Source organism: Mesocricetus auratus, unplaced genomic scaffold, assembly GCF_017639785.1.
Source record: "Mesocricetus auratus isolate SY011 unplaced genomic scaffold, BCM_Maur_2.0 Super-Scaffold_100004, whole genome shotgun sequence".
Taxonomy (NCBI): Eukaryota; Metazoa; Chordata; class Mammalia; order Rodentia; family Cricetidae; genus Mesocricetus; species Mesocricetus auratus.
In genome coordinates this window covers 2,551,407-2,573,307 of record NW_024429189.1, presented here as the reverse complement: position 1 = coordinate 2,573,307, position 21,901 = coordinate 2,551,407, and the positions used below count along the sequence as shown (strand labels likewise).

The 21,901-nt window shown below is 44.5% G+C and overlaps 1 pseudogene; it reads left to right on the top strand.

Annotated features, from left to right (window-relative positions):
- The first annotated feature begins 2,228 nt into the window (after positions 1–2,228).
- Positions 2,229–21,540, top strand: LOC101839082 (annotated as a pseudogene).
- Positions 21,541–21,901: the final 361 nt, after the last annotated feature.

The window sequence follows — 21,901 nt, the reverse complement described above, 5'->3', positions numbered from 1 at the left end:
TAACGTCCTAGTCACCTGAGATAGGTGCTAATTTATATATAAAGAAGGGGGGAGATGTTGGCCCCAGCCCCACAGTGTCTCTGTGAGTTGCTGGTCAGCTACAAGAGCAACTTGTTTTCCAGTCCAAGTGCTTCCTGTTTTCTAGTCCTGGCTTACTGCCCTGGCCTTGACCCTCTGACATCAACATTCAGCAGGAGGAAAACATGCTCTCTTTTACCTGGGGTTTTTCCACTGTGCTGTAAACCTGTATATAAAGCTCCTCCCTCCTACAAGAGAGAGACCTCTTAGCACTTGCAATGAAGACACACACACACACACACACACACACACACACACACACACATTCTACTGGCAATAAAGGCAGCACATGCATTCTCTTAGTACAAACAGCTGGTCTCTCTTCCTGATACCTTGGAGTTACTTGTGGCGCTGGCGCCACAATTGGAGGCTCCACACCATACTGCTTTTCACGGTCCAGACTGGTCCAGCCTGGTTTGGGTCTGCGAGTCCTCCCTTCCCATTGCCCCCACATCACCTGCTAAGCCCCTAGCCTCTTTATCAGATGAGGTCCAGCCACCCCTAGCTGGGATGTGCTGGCCATCAACTGGAGCCACTCCAAAATCTCCTATGCACATCTCTTACTTTGAATTTGCACCTTGTGATGGCTATTCTTGGTTGCCAGCTTGACTACATGTGGAATTAACTGAAACCCAAATGGCTGGGCACACCTGTGAGGGATTTATTTATTTTTCATAATTTAAACCTTTAAACCTGCTTCTAATCCATATCTTTGAGAGGGAAGATCCGTGTTTAATCTGGGCCATGCCTTGTGCTGGCATCCTACATAAAGACATGGAATAAGGAAGCTCACTCTCTCTGCCTGCTCTCTCTCCCTGGCAAGTCCATTCCTTCACTGCCATTAAAGCCTGCTTCTTTGGGATTCTGGTGTATACTGAGTATCAGCTGAGATATCCAGCCTCGTGGACTGAACAACTTCTAGATTCTTGGACCTTCTGTTAGTAAACAGCCATTGTTGAACCAACCTGTAAGTCATCCTAATAAATTCCCTTTCTATATATTCTATCAGCTCTATTCCTCTAGTGAACCCAACTAATACACACTTCATGTGTTTCTTGCTGCATTTATGTCTTCTAAGCCACAGGGAAGCACATTCCATTTAAATCCTCATTGAGGCTCTTTCTTGGGTGGCAGCACAGTGGAGGATCAGTGCTTATTATTCCTCTTCTTAAAGATAAAAAGATGTGGGGCTGGACAGATGATGGCTCAGTGGTTAAGAGCACTGGCTGTTCTTCCAGAAGACCCAGGTTCAATTCCCAGCATGCACATGGCAGCTCACAACTGTCCGTAACTCTAGTTCCAGGAGATCCAACACTCTAACACAGACGGACAAACATACAGACAAAAACACCAATGCACATAAAATAAAAATAAATAAGTCTTTTAAAAAGAGATAAAAAGATGTATTTATTTATTTGAGACAAGAGTCTCATTATGTAACCCTTGCAGGCCTGGAACTCCCTATGTAAATCAGGCTGTCCTTGGACTCACAGAGATTCACTTGCCTCTGCCTTCTAAGTGCTGGGGTTAAAGATTTATACTAGCATGCCGGGCATTACAAGAAGTTTTGTTTTATTTTTGAGTGTGTGTGTGTGTGTGTGTGTGTGTGTGTGTGTGTGTGTGTGTGTGTGTGAATGCAGGTGCCTGAGGAGGCCAGAAGAGGGCATTGGATCACCTGGAGCTGGAGCTACAGGTGTTTGTGAGTTACAGATATTGGTGCTGGGAACTAAACTCATGTCTCCTACAAAAGCAGTATACTTTTAACCACCAAGACGTCTGTTCAGCCCCTTTCTCTCCTTGAATTAAGATCCCTCCTGTTATCATACTTCACGATGTGAGCTCTGGGAAGAATCCACTTCCTTAGCCTGCTTCTCCTGTGTGCTTGCCTCGCAGATTGAACATATGTGTGGTTGTTCATGCACATTTGTGTGCACACATGTGAAAGCCAGCGGTTGGCATTGGTGTCTTCTTTTACTGCTCTCCATCTTAGTTTTTGAGACAGGATCTCTCACTGAACCTGGTGCTCAGTGATGGATGGGCTGTGCTACCTGTTGGAACCTGGTATGCTGACCCGCACCCTGACAATGGGTGGGACATGCGACACTCAGGCAGATACTTGGGCAGCTCAAAGGGCCCTGTGTTGCGGGACCATGTCATGCTACGTCACTCTTTACGGGGCTGCGTAAGGACTCAGTATGCCTGTGCAAGTTTCCCCTTGTATGTGAGAACCTTCACCCTTCTGCTTCCTCTTTGCTCTCTTCTCTTCCTCTTACCCTCTTCGTCTCTCTCGCTCTCTTGCCCGTGGCTCCTTTCTCCCTCCCTCTCCTCCCTCTCTCGCTCTCCTCCCCCCCACCTGGAATAAACTCTATGGTTAATGTGTCTCTCGTGCTCGTGTTCCATCTAGCGCGTTCTTAAGCAAAAGAACAACACGGCCTGGACAGTTACCTCCAGGGGACTCATCTGCCTTTGTCGCCTCTTCCATCAGTGCCGTGGACGCATACACTCACTACCCTGCCTGACTGGGGATCTGAGTGCAGTTCTTTATGCTTGTGCAGCAGGTGCTTTACTGACTAAGCTGTCTCCCCGGTCCCCACTTCCATGCAAGCCCACATGTTTGTCAGGTTGAAGAAAAGACTCAGTGGTTAAGAGTGATTGCTGCTCTTCCAGAGGACCCAAGTTTGGTTCCCAGTACCCATGTCCAGGGACTCGCAACCACTTATAACTTCAGGTCGGTGAAGACCGGACTCCCTCATCTGACTTCTACCACCATCCATTTACGCGTGGCATATACCCACCCAGACATACATACACACATATAAAAATAATAAAAAGAAATGTGAGGAGCCGCCCTCGCTATCGCTATCGCCATTAGAAGATGGCGCTGACATCTGCTGTCAGTTGGAGTTTACCGTTTAAGCTGTGCCTCACCCGTCATCTGGGGTGATGAGCAAACCACCAATCCCGGCTCTACACGTCTCACTCGGAGCTCCTAGGCTTATATAAGGGGCTGGGTTTCTTAGCTTGGGGTCTCCCTCTCAGAAGCTGATCATCTATCTCTCAAGATGTATTAAAGCTTTACTGCAGAAGGATCCGAGTGTCCTGCGTCGTTCTTGCTGGCGAGACGGTAGCGCGGGACATCTGGTGCCGAAACCCGGGAACTCTTCAACATCGCCGGCGCCGCGGGAGACCCCTCGGAAGACGGGACGGATTCAGAACTGCAGGGACGTAAGTTCAGAGAGGTATGCTTTATCCTGAACACCCCTTTTCTCGACTTTGGCCTTAGTTTGTCATCACCGTGGGACGGGTCAGTGGAGGCTTTGGTGCTAGTCCTGTTTGTCCTTCTTCTTCATCGTGGCTGGTGCTGACAGAACGGTGCTGTCAGTCTGGTAAGTCGAGCGCCGTTTTTTAGATAAGCCGCTAGCGCGATGGGGTTGTCACAGTCAGTGGTTACTGCCCTACAGACTGTGCTAAAACAAAGAGATCTCAAAATTGCACCACGAACACTTCAAAATTTTGTGAAGGAGGTAGATAGAGTGGCACCATGGTATGCTTGTTCCGGGTCCCTCACTGTGGCCTCATGGAACAAGCTAGGTAAAGAACTAGACAGGAAGCATGCAGAAGGAGATCTCCGCTTAGGTACCAAAGCCATTTGGAAGCTAGTTAAAAATTGCTTGGAGGATGAGGCCTGTCACCCTGCTATAGTAGAAAGTCAGGGAACCTTAGAGGAAGTTCAGGATAGCATGTCAGAAACTGAACGGAGTGAGAGAATGGGAGCTCGCAAAAGGAAAGACATGTCTAAGAAAAAAGGCCCTCCCCAAGAAGTTAAGAAAGGGGAGAGAAAGAAGGGAGTGATCATTCACCCCCTAACAAATCTAAGAAAAAGAAAAAGCCAGAATCTAGGCTATACCCTACGGTAGAGCTAGAAGCCTTGGAGCTAGATAATTCCGATTCTGACACTATGGATTCTAGCGAAGAAGGTGGTCTAGAGGAGGAGGTGGCATGGTATGAGGAAGAAAGATATCACCCTGATAGACACCGGCCGCTGAAAACAAAAATGAACGTGAGGCCACCGCCTATAAATCCGGCGGGCTCACGCCCCTCGGCGCCTCCCCCGTATGAGCTTCGGCTGAATACTGGTACTGACTCCTTTTTACCTTTAGAGGAACGGAGAAAAATACAAATGGCTTTTCCAGTATTCGAGAATGCGGAAGGCGGAAGAGTACATACCCCTGTAGATTACAATCAAATCAAAGAATTGGCCGAATCCGTTCGTAATTATTGGGTCAATGCTAACTTTACCACAATGCAGGTGGAAAGGCTTGCTAATTTTGCCATGACTCCCACTGACTGGCAGACGACAGTGAAAGCAGTGCTTCCCAACATGGGACAATACATGGAATGGAAGGCTCTCTGGTATGATGCAGCCCAGGCGCAAGCTAGAGTTAATGCCACAGCTGAAGATGAGAATCAGAGGCAGTGGACATTTGAAATGCTGACAGGTCAGGGTCAACATGCCCTTAATCAAACCAACTACATCTGGGGCATCTATGGTCAGGTGTCGGCCGCCGCTATTAAAGCATGGAAGGCCCTCACAAAAAGGGGAGAATCCAGTGGACACCTTACAAAGATTGTCCAAGGACCCCAAGAGCCATTTTCAGACTTTGTGGCCAGAATGACCGAGGCCGCCGGTCGCATCTTTGGTGATTCAGAACAAGCTATGCCCCTAATTGAGCAACTTGTCTATGAACAAGCAACCCAGGAATGTCGAGCGGCTATCGCCCTCGCAAAAGCAAAGGTTTACAAGATTGGCTCAGAGTGTGCAGGGAGCTGGGGGACCCCTAACCAATGCAGGACTAGCTGCTGCCATTTTACAAACGCACAGGCGTAGAGATTTATCTAGTCGAAAAGCTTGTTTTAATTGTGGGAAAATGGGGCACCTTAAGAAAGATTGTCAATCCCCTGAAAGAACAAGAGAACTGAAGCTTTGCCATCGTTGTGGTAAAGGTTATCATAGGGCTAGTGAATGCAGGTCAGTCCGGGATATGAAAGGGAGGCTTCTGCCCCCTATTGAAGAACCCAAGGTACCCCAATCAAAAAACGGGTCATGGGGCCCATGGTCCCAGGGCCCTCAGAAATATGGGAACCGATTTCAGAAAAGCAATCAAGAGGAAGTAGAGGCTTCCGAGGAACCCCCGGAATGGACTTGCGTGCCGCCTCCGACTTCTTACTCATGCCCCAAATGAATGTTCAACCGGTCCCAGTCCATTCCCTGGACCTTTGCCCCCTGCCACCATTGGGCTTATTCTGGGCCGTGGCTCCTTAACTTTACAGGGACTCATTATATATCCTGGGATTGTTGACCCGTATCATAAAGAGGAGATTCAAGTTCTCTGTTCTAGCCCTCGGGGTGTATTTTCTATAAAGCAGGGAGATAGAATTGCACAACTGGTGTTGCTGCCCTCCCTCGGGGATGGAGAAACCTACACTTTACAAAAAAGGGCTATGGGATCTTCTGGAAGTGATTCAGCCTATCTGGCTATACCCCTAAATGAGAGACCTACAATAAAATTGTTAATTAATGGAAAAGAATTTGAAGGGATAATGGATACGGGAGCAGACAAAAGCATTATTTCACTCCATTGGTGGCCGAAGTCTTGGCCCACTGTTGTTTCATCTCATTCTCTACAAGGTCTTGGATACCAGTCCTCTCCTGCCATCAGTGCCTCAGCCTTAACCTGGCGGAACGCTGAGGGCAAACAGGGATGTTTTACCCCCTATGTGTTGCCACTCCCTGTAAATTTATGGGGACGGGATGTGTTACAAGCCATGGGCATGACCCTAACTAATGAATACTCCCCCAGGCATCAGCCATTATGGCAAAGATGGGGTATACAAAGGGTAGAGGCTTGGGTAGGCAAGAACAAGGCAGAATAAAACCCATTACACAACATGGAAATCGGGGTAGAAAAGGACTGGGTTTTATTTAGGGGCCGTTGAGGCTTCACGACCCATACCATGGAAAACAGAGGAGCCGTTATGGGTCTCTCAATGGCCTCTATCCTCTGAAAAATTAGAGGCTGTCACAAGATTAGTGCAAGAACAGGAACGGCTGGGGCATCTAGAGCCTTCTACCTCCCCATGGAATACACCAATTTTTGTTATTAAGAAGAAATCTGGGAAGTGGAGATTACTCCATGACCTGCGGGCCATTAACAATCAGATGCATCTTTTTGGCCCTGTTCAAAGAGGACTTCCTTTGCTTTCTGCACTCCCTCAAGATTGGAAGCTTATTATTATAGATATTAAGGATTGTTTCTTCTCTATTCCACTTTACCCACGGGATAGACCAAGGTTTGCCTTCACTATCCCTTCTCTTAATCATATGGAACCAGACAAGAGATTTCAGTGGAAGGTACTGCCGCAAGGCATGGCCAATAGCCCAACAATATGTCAGCTGTATGTGCAGGAGGCTTTGGAGCCAATTAGGAAGCAATTTACATCTTTAATCATGATCCATTATATGGACGATATTCTTATTTGTCACAAAGAGTTAGATGTTTTACAAAAGGCTTTTCCCATGCTGGTGGCTGAATTAAAACAGTGGGGATTAGAGATTGCCTCAGAAAAGGTTCAAATTGCAGATACAGGGCTCTTTTTGGGCTCAATGATTACTCCCAAAAATATAGTTCCTCAGAAAATAGAAATTCGCAAAGACCACTTACAAACATTAAATGATTTTCAGAAACTTCTGGGAGATATAAATTGGTTGAGGCCCTTTTTAAAAATTCCATCTGCTGATCTAAAACCCCTCTTCGATCTCCTGGAGGGTGAGCCTCATATCTCCTCACCCAGAAAATTTACCCCTGCTGCCCACCGAGCCTTACAGATGGTGGAAGAGGCCTTACAGGAAGCACAATTACAACGTATTGAGGAGTCACTACCTTTTAATCTGTGTGTTTTTAAGACAGCTCAATTGCCAACTGCAGTCCTGTGGCAACATGGACCATTACTTTGGATTCATCCAAATGCTTCCCCTGCTAAGATTATTGACTGGTACCCTGATGCTGTTGCACAGCTCGCGCTTCGCGGAATAAAAGCAGCTGTTACGCATTTTGGCAGGGATCCTGATTCCTTGATTGTGCCTTATACTGCTGCACAAGTTCAGACCTTGGCAGCCACATCTAGTGATTGGGCAGTTTTAGTTACTTCCTTTTCAGGACAAATTGATAATCATTTTCCAAAGCATCCAATTTTACAGTTTGCCCTAAACCAGGCTATAGTGTTTCCACAAGTGACAGCTAAAGACCCACTCCCAGATGGGACTGTGGTGTACACTGATGGATCGAAAACTGGTATGGGAGCTTATGTGGTCAAGGATAGGGTTATATCTAAACAATATAATGAAACTTCACCTCAAGTTGTAGAATGTCTGATAGTACTGGAGGTTCTTGAGGCTTTTCCAGGACCCCTCAATATTGTATCAGATTCCTCTTATGTGGTTAATGCAGTTAATCTCCTTGAGATAGCTGGAATAATAAGATCCTCCAGCAGAGTTGCTAACATCTTTCAGAAGATACAAGCTGCCTTGTTAAATAGGAGATTTCCTGTTTTCATTACCCATGTCCGAGCACATTCTGGACTCCCAGGTCCCATGTCCTTAGGGAATGACTTAGCGGACAAGGCTACAAAGCTGGTGGCCGCTGCCTTGTCTACCCACGCACAAGCAGCAAAAGAGTTCCATCAGCGCTTTCATGTGACGGCTGAGACCTTGCGCCGTCGTTTTGCTCTATCCAGGAAAGAGGCTAGGGAAATTGTTACTCAATGCCAGAATTGCTGCGAATTCTTACCTGCTCCCCACGTGGGAATAAACCCACGTGGCATTAGACCATTGCAGATGTGGCAGATGGATGTTACTCATATTCCCTCTTTTGGAAGGCTTCAATATGTTCATGTTTCTGTTGACACCTGTTCTGGCGTAATGTTTGCCACACCCCTAACAGGGGAAAAGGCCTCATATGTGATTCAACATTGCCTTGAGGCCTGGAGTGCTTGGGGAAAACCCAGAATTTTAAAAACAGACAATGGACCAGCATATACCTCTCAAAAATTCCGACAGTTTTGTCGGCAAATGGATGTTACCCATCTAACTGGCCTACCTTATAACCCTCAAGGACAGGGCATTGTGGAACGTGCCCATCGTACACTCAAATCATATCTGATTAAACAAAAGGGGAGTATTGAGGATGTTCTACCCTCGGTACCAAGAGTTGCTGTGTCCATGGCACTTTTTACCCTTAATTTCTTGAACTCTGATGCCCAAGGCCACACTGCGGCCGATCGCCACAGTTTAGAGCCTGATAGGCCAAAAGAATTTGTAAAATGGAAAGATGTGCTAACTAATGAATGGAAAGGCCCGGATCCTATTCTAATAAGATCCAGGGGAGCTGTGTGTGTTTTTCCACAGGAGGAAGAAAACCCCCTGTGGATCCCTGAAAGACTCACTCGAAGAGCTCCTTCACAACTCCAGAATAAGAAGGATGGAGGCCAAGTGGGTGATGAAGACTCTCCTACTCGGGATGATGGTTCCTAGTATGATGGGAGAGTTACGGTGGGCCATCATGTCTACCTTCCCCTACCGATGCCAGTGATGCATAATGCCCAGGAGTTCCCTAGATTTTTCACAACTAATAGAGAGTTGGGGCTTGCCTTTTTGCCTTTAGATCCTCAGATACAGAGTTTTCAGGATGAGAGAACCTTGTCATTGGTAGGAAGCTTGTGCTTTACTGTGATTTCTTCATTAAAGGATAATTTTATTCATATGGATCCAGAAAGATCTAATGCTAATCCTTTTGAATTAATGGAAGCTGTACTGATCTTTCTCCTATGGCAATGATTGCTGGAGGATATAGTGAGAAGGGACAGATTACTTTTGATTGGAAAGGGGCATTAGGCAACAGTCTGAGTGAGGGACAGAGCTCTGGATCATCTGATTGGTCCTCCTCCAATGTTAAGTATACCCCTTTTAAGAGAACTAATTATTCAGCTGCTCCAATTTGTGTTTGGCTGCCCTTTATTTGGGTTGTGAGTAATGATACCTTAGGTAAGAATCAGAAAGAAATAAATTGCTCTGCTTAGAATTGTTTTTATGCATTATGCTGGGATGCTATTAAGCACCCTTTTGCTTTGGTAATGCGCATGCCTCGATTTGTTCCAGTTCCTGTTGAGGTGCCAAGTAGTTTGAGTTTGTTTAGGGAAAAGCGAGATTTTTGGGATCTCTGCTATTATTGTGGGCCTGATAGCTGCCGCCGCGGTTACTGCTTCGGTTACCGCCTCGGCCCTTGCACTTTCCGCCACTGTGCAGACAACTCAAACCATTAATGAACTATCGGCCACTGTGACCATGGCCCTAGATAAACAGGCCACTGCCAATTCTCAGATACAAGGAGGCCTGATGTTGGTAAACCAACAGATTAATTTGGTTCAGGAACAATTGGATATATTGTGGCAGATGGCCCAATTGGGATGTGAACAAAAGTTGCCTGGCCTTTGTGTCACTTCAGTACAATATGAGAATTTTACAAGAGCAGCTAACCTGTCAAAAGCTCTGTCTCAACATTTATTACAGAATTGGACTTTTGAGTTTGAGCAGACACTCCGTGAGTTGAGAGTGGCGATCCTGCAAGTGAATTCGACGCGTCTGGATCTTTCTCTGATGGAAGGCCTCTCCTCCTGGATTTCATCTGCATTTTCTTATTTTAAGGAATGGGTGGGGGTGGGATCATTTAGCCTAGTTCTCTGCTGTGGAATAGTGTTGATGCTTTGGATGGTGTGTAAGCTCAGAGCCCAAACAAAAGAGACAAAGTGATGGTGGCACAAGCACTTGCTGCCTTAGAACACGGAGCCTCCCTGACATTTGGTTAACCATGTTAAAGCAATAGGTCGCTGGCCTCCCGGCTCTTGCACCCCACGAGGCTAGTCTCATTGCACGGGATAGAGTGGGTAGGCTTCAGCAGCCCAAGGAGTTGCAAGGCTAAGCACTGCACAGGAGAGGTCTGCGGTATAACGACTTTCTCCTGGGAGATAAGTCATCTTGCATGAAGGTTCTATGTCATGATCTCCTTCCCCCAGAAAAACGACATCGGGACTGGTCAGGGCTCCCTCTGGGGATAAGACCCTGGAGAGGAGCTTTGTACATGTTCCAAATTTGCACATGGGGATTTGACCTCTATCTCCACTCCAAAGTTGTGGGTGTCCTATGGCTTCAAAAATAAATGAATAGGGGGAGATGTGAGGAGCCGCCCTCGCTATCGCTATCGCCATTAGAAGATGGCGCTGACATCTGCTGTCAGTTGGAGTTTACCGTTTAAGCTGTGCCTCACCCGTCATCTGGGGTGATGAGCAAACCACCAATCCCGGCTCTACACGTCTCACTCGGAGCTCCTAGGCTTATATAAGGGGCTGGGTTTCTTAGCTTGGGGTCTCCCTCTCAGAAGCTGATCATCTATCTCTCAAGATGTATTAAAGCTTTACTGCAGAAGGATCCGAGTGTCCTGCGTCGTTCTTGCTGGCGAGACGGTAGCGCGGGACAAAGAAATCTTAAAAAAAAACCGAAAGATCACAGGTGTGGAAGGATTGAGACAGAGGCCCCTGTCTAGGCTCATTTCCAGGGACCTCTCTGACTCTGGGGTCAGCTTGGTCATTGTTGTCACCGTCCTGTGGCCTTCAGCATCACATCAGAGTCATGGTGGGCCAAAAGCCAGGGAGCATGCAAGGCCTGTACCCCCTTCACTTTAGATGGACTGTAATCTGCATGATGCTAAGTCCTTTAAACATGATTGATGTCTGAGCCCCACCAGGAAAACACAAAGGAGTACATGATCCACCTCAGATATTTTCATGCTGCTTATCAGGTTACCCAGACCATTGCTCCCACCTCCAGCTGCTGCAAAACGCTGCATATATCCTGTGTGCATATGTACCGAATGACTAACAGGAGTGTATGTTATGTCCCCAGGACTCTGTGCTGCCTCCACTTAGTCCTCAGCCCCAACCCAAAATGTCTTAAGCATTGTATCTTATGATTACAACAGGTTGATCCAGAACAGGTCTGGTGAAATCTTTCTGGTGACATTCTGCTCAACTTCCCCATGCATAGCTTCCATCTAGGGTGTCCTTAATAATTATTAATTGACGAGGATATCTTCTTTGAATGCTTCAACTGCATGCTCTCAGAATACGATGGGAGTCGCAAGCGTATTTTAATTAAATACTGACAACTATAATTCCAATTGCTTGTTCTTGCACTCCCGAGCTTGTATCATTCAGCTAATGGCTTGCTCATTTTGGAAGATGTTAGCAGTGGGGTGCTGCCTTTTATCCAAACAGAAGATCATAATAATTAAAATCTGATATTGCTCAAAATGAACTCCTTTAAAATAATTTCTATCCCGCCAACACACACAGATGTGGGCATGTACATGCCAACATCCTTGAGAATTTACAACACCTCAGAGAACCCCTGTCCATTTCTTTCTGAAATGAAAAGTTTTCTGTTGACGTGTTAAAAGACTCCTTACTAGGTTCAGGGGAAATGTGTATTTTCACTGATCAATTTCTCAGTTTCCCAGAAGAGGGGAGCCATGGAGAAATTCAGAAAACTAATGACTGCAGGAGCAAAGTCTATTTGTACTTTATTGTTCCAATCAGGGTGGAAACCACCGAATCACAGGAGAAGACAAAGGAAGATGTGTGGGAGCTGGGGGGAGGGGCTGAGTAAGATGAAGAGCCTGACTGAGCACAAGAGAGATGGAGTCATTTGGGAAGAGGAGCCAAAACTGCAGACCTACTACACTGCATTGACTCATTGCTTCCATGTGCAGACCCCGAGCCTCTGTGTCCGAGGTCTGGAGACACAGTGGTGACTGCAGGAGAGCCCTAACCAGAGGAACAGGTTTAGGCTTTATGGGGATCCTGAACCCCACAGATGTGGCAGATGCCATAGAATCTCACATGGGTAAATATGGACAACAGCAGAAAAATCCTGGTACATTTTCCCTCCCCCCTAGGTACAAGGAACACAGCTTGGGTTGCCTCCCCGTCTCCTTCCCTCCCCCTTATCCTGTTTTTGTTGTTGTTTGTCTGTTTTGAGACCGGATCACAGGATCTCTCTATTTAGTCCTGTCTGTCCTAGAACTTGCTATGTAGAACGGTTTGGCCTTGAACTCACAAATCCGCCTCTGCCTCCCATCTTTTCCTGTTTTGATCAGTATGTTTCTTGTTCAGTAGCCCTGAAATTCTTTGCATAGTCCAGGCTGGCCTTGCCTTCACAACAATTATTTTGCCAGAGCCTCCCCTGTTTTAGGATTACAAGCAGAAGCTACCATGGCTGGCCACATCTTCTAACCCTCCAGGGACTCCTAAAAATAAGTACACAAAGCTAGAACTTAGGGTTTCCAACCTTGCCAAACCAAGACAAGTCCAGAGACTTTGATACTTTCCTTTTACATTTCTAAAATAATATTGTACAAACACCATAAAACTCCTATATCCCAAAGTTGATGAAAAGTCTACCCAAATAGAGAACCATGGGACACAGTTAATTGACAATGTAGTAGCAACAGGGTCATGTCATTAGAAATCTTGAGAACAAATAGATCGACTGTTAATCCTTTCGTGGCTCTTCATAAGGAATCCCCTTGTCACGGGTACCTTCTTCTAATGGTTATGTTTTTCACTGTGTTTATTATATAACAAGTGTTATTTCAAAAATTTTCATTTTTTGAGACAAAGTTTCACATTCTGGTCCAGACCAGCCTCAAACTTAAGGAGATAACCCTGCCTCAGTCTCCCAGGTCTGAAAAAATTTACCTGTATATATAGCTATTAAAGCCTGTGGGTATTTTATGAAAATCAGTTTTTATTACCTGTTTTAAGATAGCAAGTCAACCTCAGCACTTGGGATGCAGGGGCAGGTAGACAGATTTCTGTGACTTCAAGAGCAGCATGGTCTACATAGTTAGTGTAAGGCCAGCCAGGGTCATGGTGAGTTCATATCTCAACTAAACCAACAAAACCAAAAACAACAAACAAACAAATCAAGGTTAGGAAGAAGGCATAACCGAGGTAAAAGTCTACAGCTTGAAATTAAATATTATTTACGTGTATGTGGCATATGCATGTGTGTGTTGTGTGTAAAAGTATATGTGTGGGGTTGGGCACCTATGAATCTGCTGATAGGCTAGTAGCAGCAAGTCTCAGTCATTTCCCTATCTGCCACCCCACAGCCCTAGGGTTAGAGGTTTGTGTGTGTCTGTGCCTGACTTTTTACAAGGGCATGTTGTGCCATGTTTGCGGAATCCCAGAAACTAACCCAAGGAGTCGACAGTTCTGATGCAAAAGCAAAAGTTTTCTTTAATCAAGCTGCCAGCTTGGGTCTCACCCCATGGCAGGGAGATGAGATGAGATACCCACCAGCCAAAAAGAGAAGCTTTTAAAGGGAAAAGGGGAAGGGGGAGTCCTGAGTTTCAGCTTCCCAGGTTAGCATACCAAAGGTTATCATGAGACTTGAAGGCCTTGAGAAGAGGGGTGACTGTAAGTCTCAGTAGGGTTCCCATAGTTACAGAGATGACTTGGCACAGTAAGTTTTTTTTTATACAAAGTTATCATAAGACAAAGGGCCTTGAGAAGACAATGACTGCATTTGGTTAGGTAGAATTAACTGGCACATCTGTGGTCTGGGATTCCACAGTCGGGGCACATCCTGCGATTGTGGGCTAAGGGAGCAGCTGCTGAAGCTGTTGCAGCTGCTCGTGGGTCTGAGCTTCTGATCATGTAACCCCCCTCTTTTAGTTGGGGACTTTTATTCTCCTTATTATATTCCTTCAGGGCACTGAGGATTCAAACTCAGGTTCTCATGACCCATTGAGCCATCTCTCCAACTGATGTCCTCACAAACTCCCTCCAGCCTTAAGAAAAGCTGTAATTAGCAACACTGTGAAGGTGCAGTTAATGCCAGGAGAATGGCTGTTGTAGAAACCCAAGTCACCTGTGTAAGCATTTCGACAGATCGGACGGGACAGGTATCCTGGCACTTGGGAGTCACAGAATACTGAGTGTTACACAGCTCAGGTGGAAAGGTATCCTGGAGCTCTGGAGCCAAGGACCACCACAGGCAGCAGTAAGTGTAGCAGCTTACAGCCTTGCCTCAGGGAAGGGCTTCCCAGTGTAATCAGCTCTGCTCCAGCAGGTGAGGGTCTTCCAGCTGGGGATGTTTGCCCAGTGTAGCAGTTTTGCTCCAGCAGGAGAAGGTTTCCCCAGTGAAGTGCTGCTCCAGGCCGAAGTGTTACAGCCCCGCTTGCTCTGCTCTGCCCAGGGTCGTCTCTGCTCTGCCACAAAAGGCGGTCTTCACCCAAAGCTCATCCAAAGGGTTTATTTGAAGAGAAGAATCCAGGAGAACAGCCACAAGCTGAACAGACACAGGGTTTATAGGGCTTCTAGGGTGGGGATTGGTCAGATTTTAATCTCTTGTTCAGGGATTGGCTAGTTTTCTGCACAGGGTTAGGGTCAGATTTGGCTCAGGTTTTAGGGCCAAAGTGTGTTTCTTTCACTGGTCCTTTTTTGCCTTTTGGCTCTAGTTTTAGGGCCAGGATGTATTTCTTTCACTGGCTCTGATTCCAGGGAAAAAGTGTGTTTCTTTGGCTCTGCTCAAGGTATGTTTCTTTGACTGGACCCTTTTCCCTACAACCAGACCCATTTCCATTCACCAGACTCTGAATTCCTTTAAATAGTGTTTTAAGAGTTGTTTGTCACTGGGCATTGGTGGCACACGCCTTTAATCCCAGCACTTGGGAGGCAGAGGCAGGCAAATCTGTTAGTTTGAGGCCAGCCTGATCTACAGAGCAAGTTCCAGGACAGCCTCCAAAACAATAGAGAGACCCTGTCTCAAAAAACAAAAACAAAACAAAACAAAACCAAAAAAAAAAAAAAAAAAGGAGTTGTTTGTCTCAGGCAAAGTAACACTGGGAACTAGATTTTGTGCAGAATTTATCTTTTTAAAAAGTTGTTTATTTTTATTTTATGTGTATAAGTGTTTCATGTATGCACATCATGTGTGTTCCTGGTACCATGGAGGATAGAAGAGAGTGTCGGATCAGTCGGAATCGGAGTTACTGGTGGTTGTGAGCTGTCACATGGGTGCTGGGAACCAAATCTGGGTCCTCTGTAAGAGCAGCCAGTGCTCTTAACATTGCAGCCATCCCTCCAGTCCCCAGAATTTATCTTTAAAATTTTAGAACTCGTGGATTAAAGTTGAGATTCTGCAATTGGACTAAGGAGAAGCCAGGAATTGTTGTTAGGTAAGCGAAGAAGAAGGGTGACACACAACACTATCTGTCACTATAGCCTGGCAGAATAGAAGAGTTTGCTTACCATCTGGACTGTGTTTTTACTTTTCCTCCTCTTAAAATCATGAAGACAGGGGACATAACAACAGACACTGAGAAAATCCAGAGAATCATCATGGCATACTTCAAAAGTCTCTACTCCACAAAATTGGAAAATTTAAAGACAATGGACAATTTTCTAGATAAGTACTACATACCAAAATTAAATCAAGAACAGATAAGCAACTTAAATAGACCTATAACCCCTAAGGAAATAGAAACAGTCATCAAAAGTCTCCCAACAAAAAAGCCCAGGGCCAGATGGTTTCAGCACAGAATTCTACCATAACTTCAAAGAAGAGCTAATGCCAGTACTTCTCAAATTGTTCCACACAATAGAAACAGAAGGAACACTGCCAAACTCTTTTTACGAGGGTACAATTACCCTGATACCCAAACCACACAAAGACACAACTAAGAGAATTACAGACCAATCTCCCTCATGAACATTGATGTAAAAATACTCAATAAAATACTGGCAAACTGAATCCAAGAATAAAAATCATCCATTATGACCAAGTAGGCTTCATTCCAGAGATTCTGGGATGGCTCAACATACAAAAATTCATCTATGTAATCTACCATATAAACAGTTTGTCAGTCATTTTTCTCTGTGTCCTGCAGAATGTCTGGCAGGCTCTCCCATGAAGAAGGAACCTTGAAGGACTGTACCATCTTGTTTTGGCAAGTTCAGTAGTCACTTTCTGTGGGTCCTGCTTGTCCTGTTTGGACAGCATCAAGCAGTCCAGGCAAGAGCAGCTTCTTGTCCAAATGGCTATTTCTGCCATGTTGAAGGCAAACTCCACAAGATGTTTCCTCAATGCCCATCTTCCTCTCTGATGTAATTTGTGTTGCCAGGAGCAGTCATGTCTCATAGTCATGAAAAACACTAATAAACCATTTTAAATGCCATATTCTTTGAGAGGTTTTGAAGACTACCTATCCATTTGAAATATGTCTCTGTGAATCTAGAAAACCTAACATAAGTTTTGACTATTATAATCTATATTTAATTATTCATTACATTTTTAAATGAGCTGTATAAACACAATATCTAAACAAGAGTATCAATATACATATAACAAAATTGACCTTAAATTTGTATCAATAAACCAAAATCCATACCAATGAAAAATATATTCATTTCTATATCATATTTCCTTTTTTATTTAAAAAGAGATTGTAATCATTAACCATTTATAACCAACCCCATTTAAATGAAAACAAACATTTATAAACAATATTTGAGAATTTGAGTGTAGTTCTCTCCAAACTGCTTCCTGCTGTTTGGGGGCACTGTCATTCCCATGGAGATCCTGAGAAAACCCAGAACCATGACCAAACCCTGGCTGTAGTAGTCTGTGAGTCTGCATCATCTCAGCTGTTTTGGATGCTGGATCACCTGGGCCACTGTCTTGCTTGATCAAACTATATTAGTCTAGAAGGAATCCACAGCTTTTCGTCTTCTGTGGAAACAGGAGCAGAAAAAATAACATGTTCTTAGACTTAAATTTTGAAGTCAAGGCATTTTCAATATATATATGTTGAATCAATCCAGAAGCATTTATAATCAAATATCTTTTAGCAGCTGTTGCTCCTTCTTCAGCAATCAAACAATTCAAAGACAACACAATAACATGCAGTAGCCATGCTCTGTGTATTTTCCATTGTTATGTGGCTTTTTAAAAAAAATTCTAATTTTTTTTTCGAGACAGGGTTTCCCTGTATTGTTTTGGAGGCTATCCTGGAACTTGCTCTGTAGACCAGGCTGGCCTCGAACTCACAGAGATCCATCTGCCTCTGCCTCCTGAGTGCTGGGATTAAAGGCGTGCTCCACCAATACCCGGCTAAAATTTCTATTTCTTTTACTTTTATTTTTGTTTTTTTGAGACAGGGGTTCTCTGTGTATTTTTTTTTGCTGTTCTGGAATTCACTCTGTAGACCAGGCTGGCCTTGAAATCATACAGATCTGCCTGCCTCTGCCTCTGGTGTGCTGGGATTAGAGTCAGCTACTCTATTTCTTTTTTACGGGCTTTCTCTACCCTTTTTTCTCTCTCCCAAGCCTACATATAGTTTTGAACACACTGTTTACCATTCAGAGGTTTAGTTTTTCCGAATCTTTCTTTTATGTCTATCCCTATCTTTTTCTGACCATATGAGTCTTTAATCTGCTAAGTAGCCTGGCTAAGATCAAAGCAGCAGCTGACTGCTGTCTACACCCGGGTCAGCTTTCCAAAAGGGTGGTGGTATGTCTATGGCCAACTCATCACTTCAACTCTGGTCTATACAGCCATCAAGCAGCCTGTAGCACACTGCCCATAAACTCTTTTTGTCTGTATGAACAAAAACTAAATCTGCCATGCAGCACGTTCTGTGCCTTGGAGACGTGACCTCTGTGTACCACCATGCTGTGTTCAAGCTCCACTGCCACGGTGTCTCTGCACCGCGGCCTGCATGAGACTGTGAGGCTAGGAAGGCCCCTGCGGTTCCGTTTCTGTGCGTCCTGAACCCTTTTTTAAGCTTTTGTCAGGGTTTTTGTTTGCTTGTTTTGTTTTTTGAGACAGGGTTTCTCTGTGGCTTTGGAGGCTGTCCTGGAACTCGCTCTGTAGACCAGGCTGACCTCGAACTCACAGATTCTCCTGCCTCTGCCTCCCTAGTGCTGGGATTAAAAGGCGTGCGCCACCAACGCCTGGCAGCTTTTGTCAGGTTTTATGTGGAAATTCTTGCCAATCATCTGGACACCATTTGTTGACAGAATTTTCTGTTCCACCTGGTCCCGAAGCTGTTTAGCCCTAAACAAACACACAGAGGTTTATATTAATTATAAACTGTTTGGCCTATGACTCGGGTTTCTTATTGGCTAGCTCTCTCTTAATTATTAACCCATCTATATTAATTTGTGTATCTTCAAGCTGTCTTGACTTACCAGAATGCCAGAGCCTCTTGCTTTCTCAGCAGCTACAGGCAGCTCTCTGGAAACTCTTCTCTGCCTCTCCTCTTCTCTGCATCCTCCTAGCCAGAAGCCCCACCTACACTTCTTGCCGGGCTACTGGCCAATCAGCAGTTATCTATCAACCAATAAGAGAAACATACTCACAGCAAACAGAAGGACATGCCCTATCACACACTGACCCTCATAAAAGAGAAAATGGGAAACAGCTTTATAGGCACAGGAGACCACTTCCTAAATATAACTCCAGTAGCATAGACCCTAAGAACAACAACTAATAAATGGGACCTCCTGAAACTGAAAGCGTTCTGTAAGGCAAAGCAAGACAAAACAGCAGCCTACAGAATGGGAAAAGATCTTTATCAACCCCACATCTGACAGAGGGCTGATCTCCAAAATATACAAAGAACTTAAGAAACTAGACATCAAAATCCAGTAAAAAAATGGGGTACAGATCCAAGCAGAAAATTCTCAACAGAGGAAATCTCAAATGGCAAAAGACACTTAAGGAAATGCTGAACATCCTTAGTCATTAGAGAAATGCAAATCAAAATGACCCTGAAATTCCATCTTTTAAAAAAAGATTTTATTATTATGTATACAGTGTTCTGCCTACATGCCAGTCAGAAGAGGGCACCACCAGATCTCATTATAGATGGTTGTGAGCCACCATGTGGTTGCTGGGAATTGAACTCAGGACCTCTGGAAGAGCAGTCAGTGTTCTTAACCTCTGAGCCATGTCTCTAGTCTCTGAGAGTCCATCTTACACCTGTCAGAATGGCCAAGATAAAAAAACAACTGATGATAGCCTATGCTGGTGAGGATGTGGAGTAAGGGGAACACTCTTCAATTTCTGGTCAGAGCAAAACTTGTACAGCTACTTTGGTAATTAGTATGGCAGTTTCTTGGAAAATTAGGAATCAATCTATCTCAAGACCCAGCAATACCACTTTTGGGCATATACCCAAAGGATGCATATTCACACCACAAGGACATTTGCTCAGCTATGTTCATAGCAGCATTATTTATAATAGCCAGAACCTGGAAACAACCTAGATGCCCCTCAACGTAAGAATGGATAAGGAAAATGGGGTACATTTACACTCATCATTAAAGAAACAAACAAACAATGACATCTTGAGGTTTGCAGACAAATAAATGGACAGAACTAGAAAAAGCTATCTGAGTGAGGTAACCCAGACACAGAATGACAAATATAACATGTACTCACTCATAAGTCAGTATGAGACAAAGCAAAGGACGAACAGGCTACAGGCCACAACACCAGAGAAACCAGGTAACAAAGAGGACTCTAGACAGACATACGTGGATCCATCTAGGAAAGGGAAAGATACAAGATCTCATGAGTAAATTGGGAGCATGGGGGCAAGAGGGAGGGTGGGAGGGGAGTGGGGAAAATGCATACCTCAATAAAAAATAAATCAAAAAGCCACAACACAAAAAAAATCACGAAGTCACTTAAAACAACAGATAGGGACACTGTTCCAAACTTACAGTCACTAAGGAAAAAATATTAGAAAATCTTCATGTGGCATGGCTGCTGGCATTTCGCCACATCTGCTTATCTTTCTCCCTCCAAATGAACATTTGCTTTTTCATGTAGACACAGTGGTGGTCTATTTTAAAATCACTCCTGTGTTGATGTATGCCCCCCAGAAAAGGGTATCTTCTTCTGTAACCACACTATGATGAACAATGTCGTGAAATTATCATGGACAAAACACTGAAAACTAATTTGCAGACCTTATTCAGATTTCTTCAGCTGTGTCAATCAGATGAACAAAAAAGAAAGCATTTCATTTGGTCGTCAAGTCCTGGAAGCAGTTCATGGCCTGGAACAGCTTCTCCACCCTGACTTCTTGTTAGCGCAGCATTATTAGTCTTTTGAAAACTCTTGACAGGTCAATTATTCTGTTGTAGCTCTTTCAGTTTGATGTTTGCTTTCAGTCTGAATCCTTATTGCATGCAGGGTTTGCATTCTGGTAGGTGGAAACAGTGCAGAAGTCTCATTACCTCTTTTTAGTACGTGATTTCAGGAAGTTTGCAGTATGTTTTGCCCCTGGTGATGCTGATTTTGACCCCCTGGGTAAGCTGCTGTCTGTGAAGTCCTATTATTAGCAGTTCTTATTACTGTGTTTTTGTAAGTATGTGTGTAGGTCAGAGGACAACTTGTTGGAGTTGGTTCTCCTTTTCTGCCACGTGAGGCCTGGAGACTGAATTCAGGCTGTCTTTATCTGCTGAGCCATTTTTTCTATTACTAAGTTTAAAAACTGTTTTGAGCCTGACGAAAGGCGGCAAAAAGGGAGCCAAGAAGAAAGTGGTTGATCCATTTTCTTCTGGAAAGACTGGTATGATGTGAAGGCCCCTGCAATGTTCAATAATAGAAACATTGGGAAAACATGGGTCATGAGGACCCAAGGAACCAAAATTGCATCCGATGGCCTCAAGGGTTGTGTGCTTGAAGTGAGCCTTGCTGATCTACAGAATGATGAAATTGCATTTAGAAAATTCAAGCTCATTACAGGGGAATGTTCAGGGCGAAAACTGTCTGACTAACTTCCATGGCATGGATCTTACCAGGGACAAAATGTGTTCCACGGTCAAAAAGTGGCAGACCATGATTGAAGCGCATGCTGATGTCAAGACAACCGATGGTTATTTGCTCCGTCTGTTCTGTGTTAGTTTCACTAAAAAACGCAACAATCAGATATGCAAGACCTACGCATAGCACCAGCAGGTCCGCCAGATCCGCAGGAAGATGATGGAAATCCTGACCAGAGAAGTGCAGGCAAATGACTTGAAGGAAGTGGTTAATAAATTGATTCCAGACAGCACTGGGAAGGACATAGAAAAGGCTTGTCAGTCCATTTATCCTCTTCATGGTGCCTTCGTTAGAAAAGTAAAAATGCTGAAGAAACCCACGTTTGAATTGGGAAAACTCATGGAGCTCCATGGTGAAGGAGGTAGTTCTAGAAAACCTACTGTGATGAGACAGGTGCTAAGGTTGAATGAGCTGATGGATATGAACCACCAGTCCAAGAATCTGTTTAAAATCCAGATTTTCCATGGTGACAAATAAAAAGTCTTATTTGTGAAAAAATGTTTTGAGATATTTTTCAAAGCTTTACAATTTTATTTATTTATTTTTAAAAAATTTACATGTCTGTTTTGCCTGCATGTATAAGAGTGTTGTAGTGTGTTGGGTGCCCAAGGAGGGTTACAGAGACTGTAGTGAACCACCGCGTGGGTGCTAGGAACAAAACCCAGGTCCTTTGCGAGAGCAGAAAGTGCCCTAAACTGCTGAGCCACCCCTCCAGGCCCTGAGATACTTTCTTGTCTTACAAGCCTGGTCTGTGGCATTCAGTCTGTTTTCAGGGCCGTACAACCATTTACATTGCTATACAAGCATCCC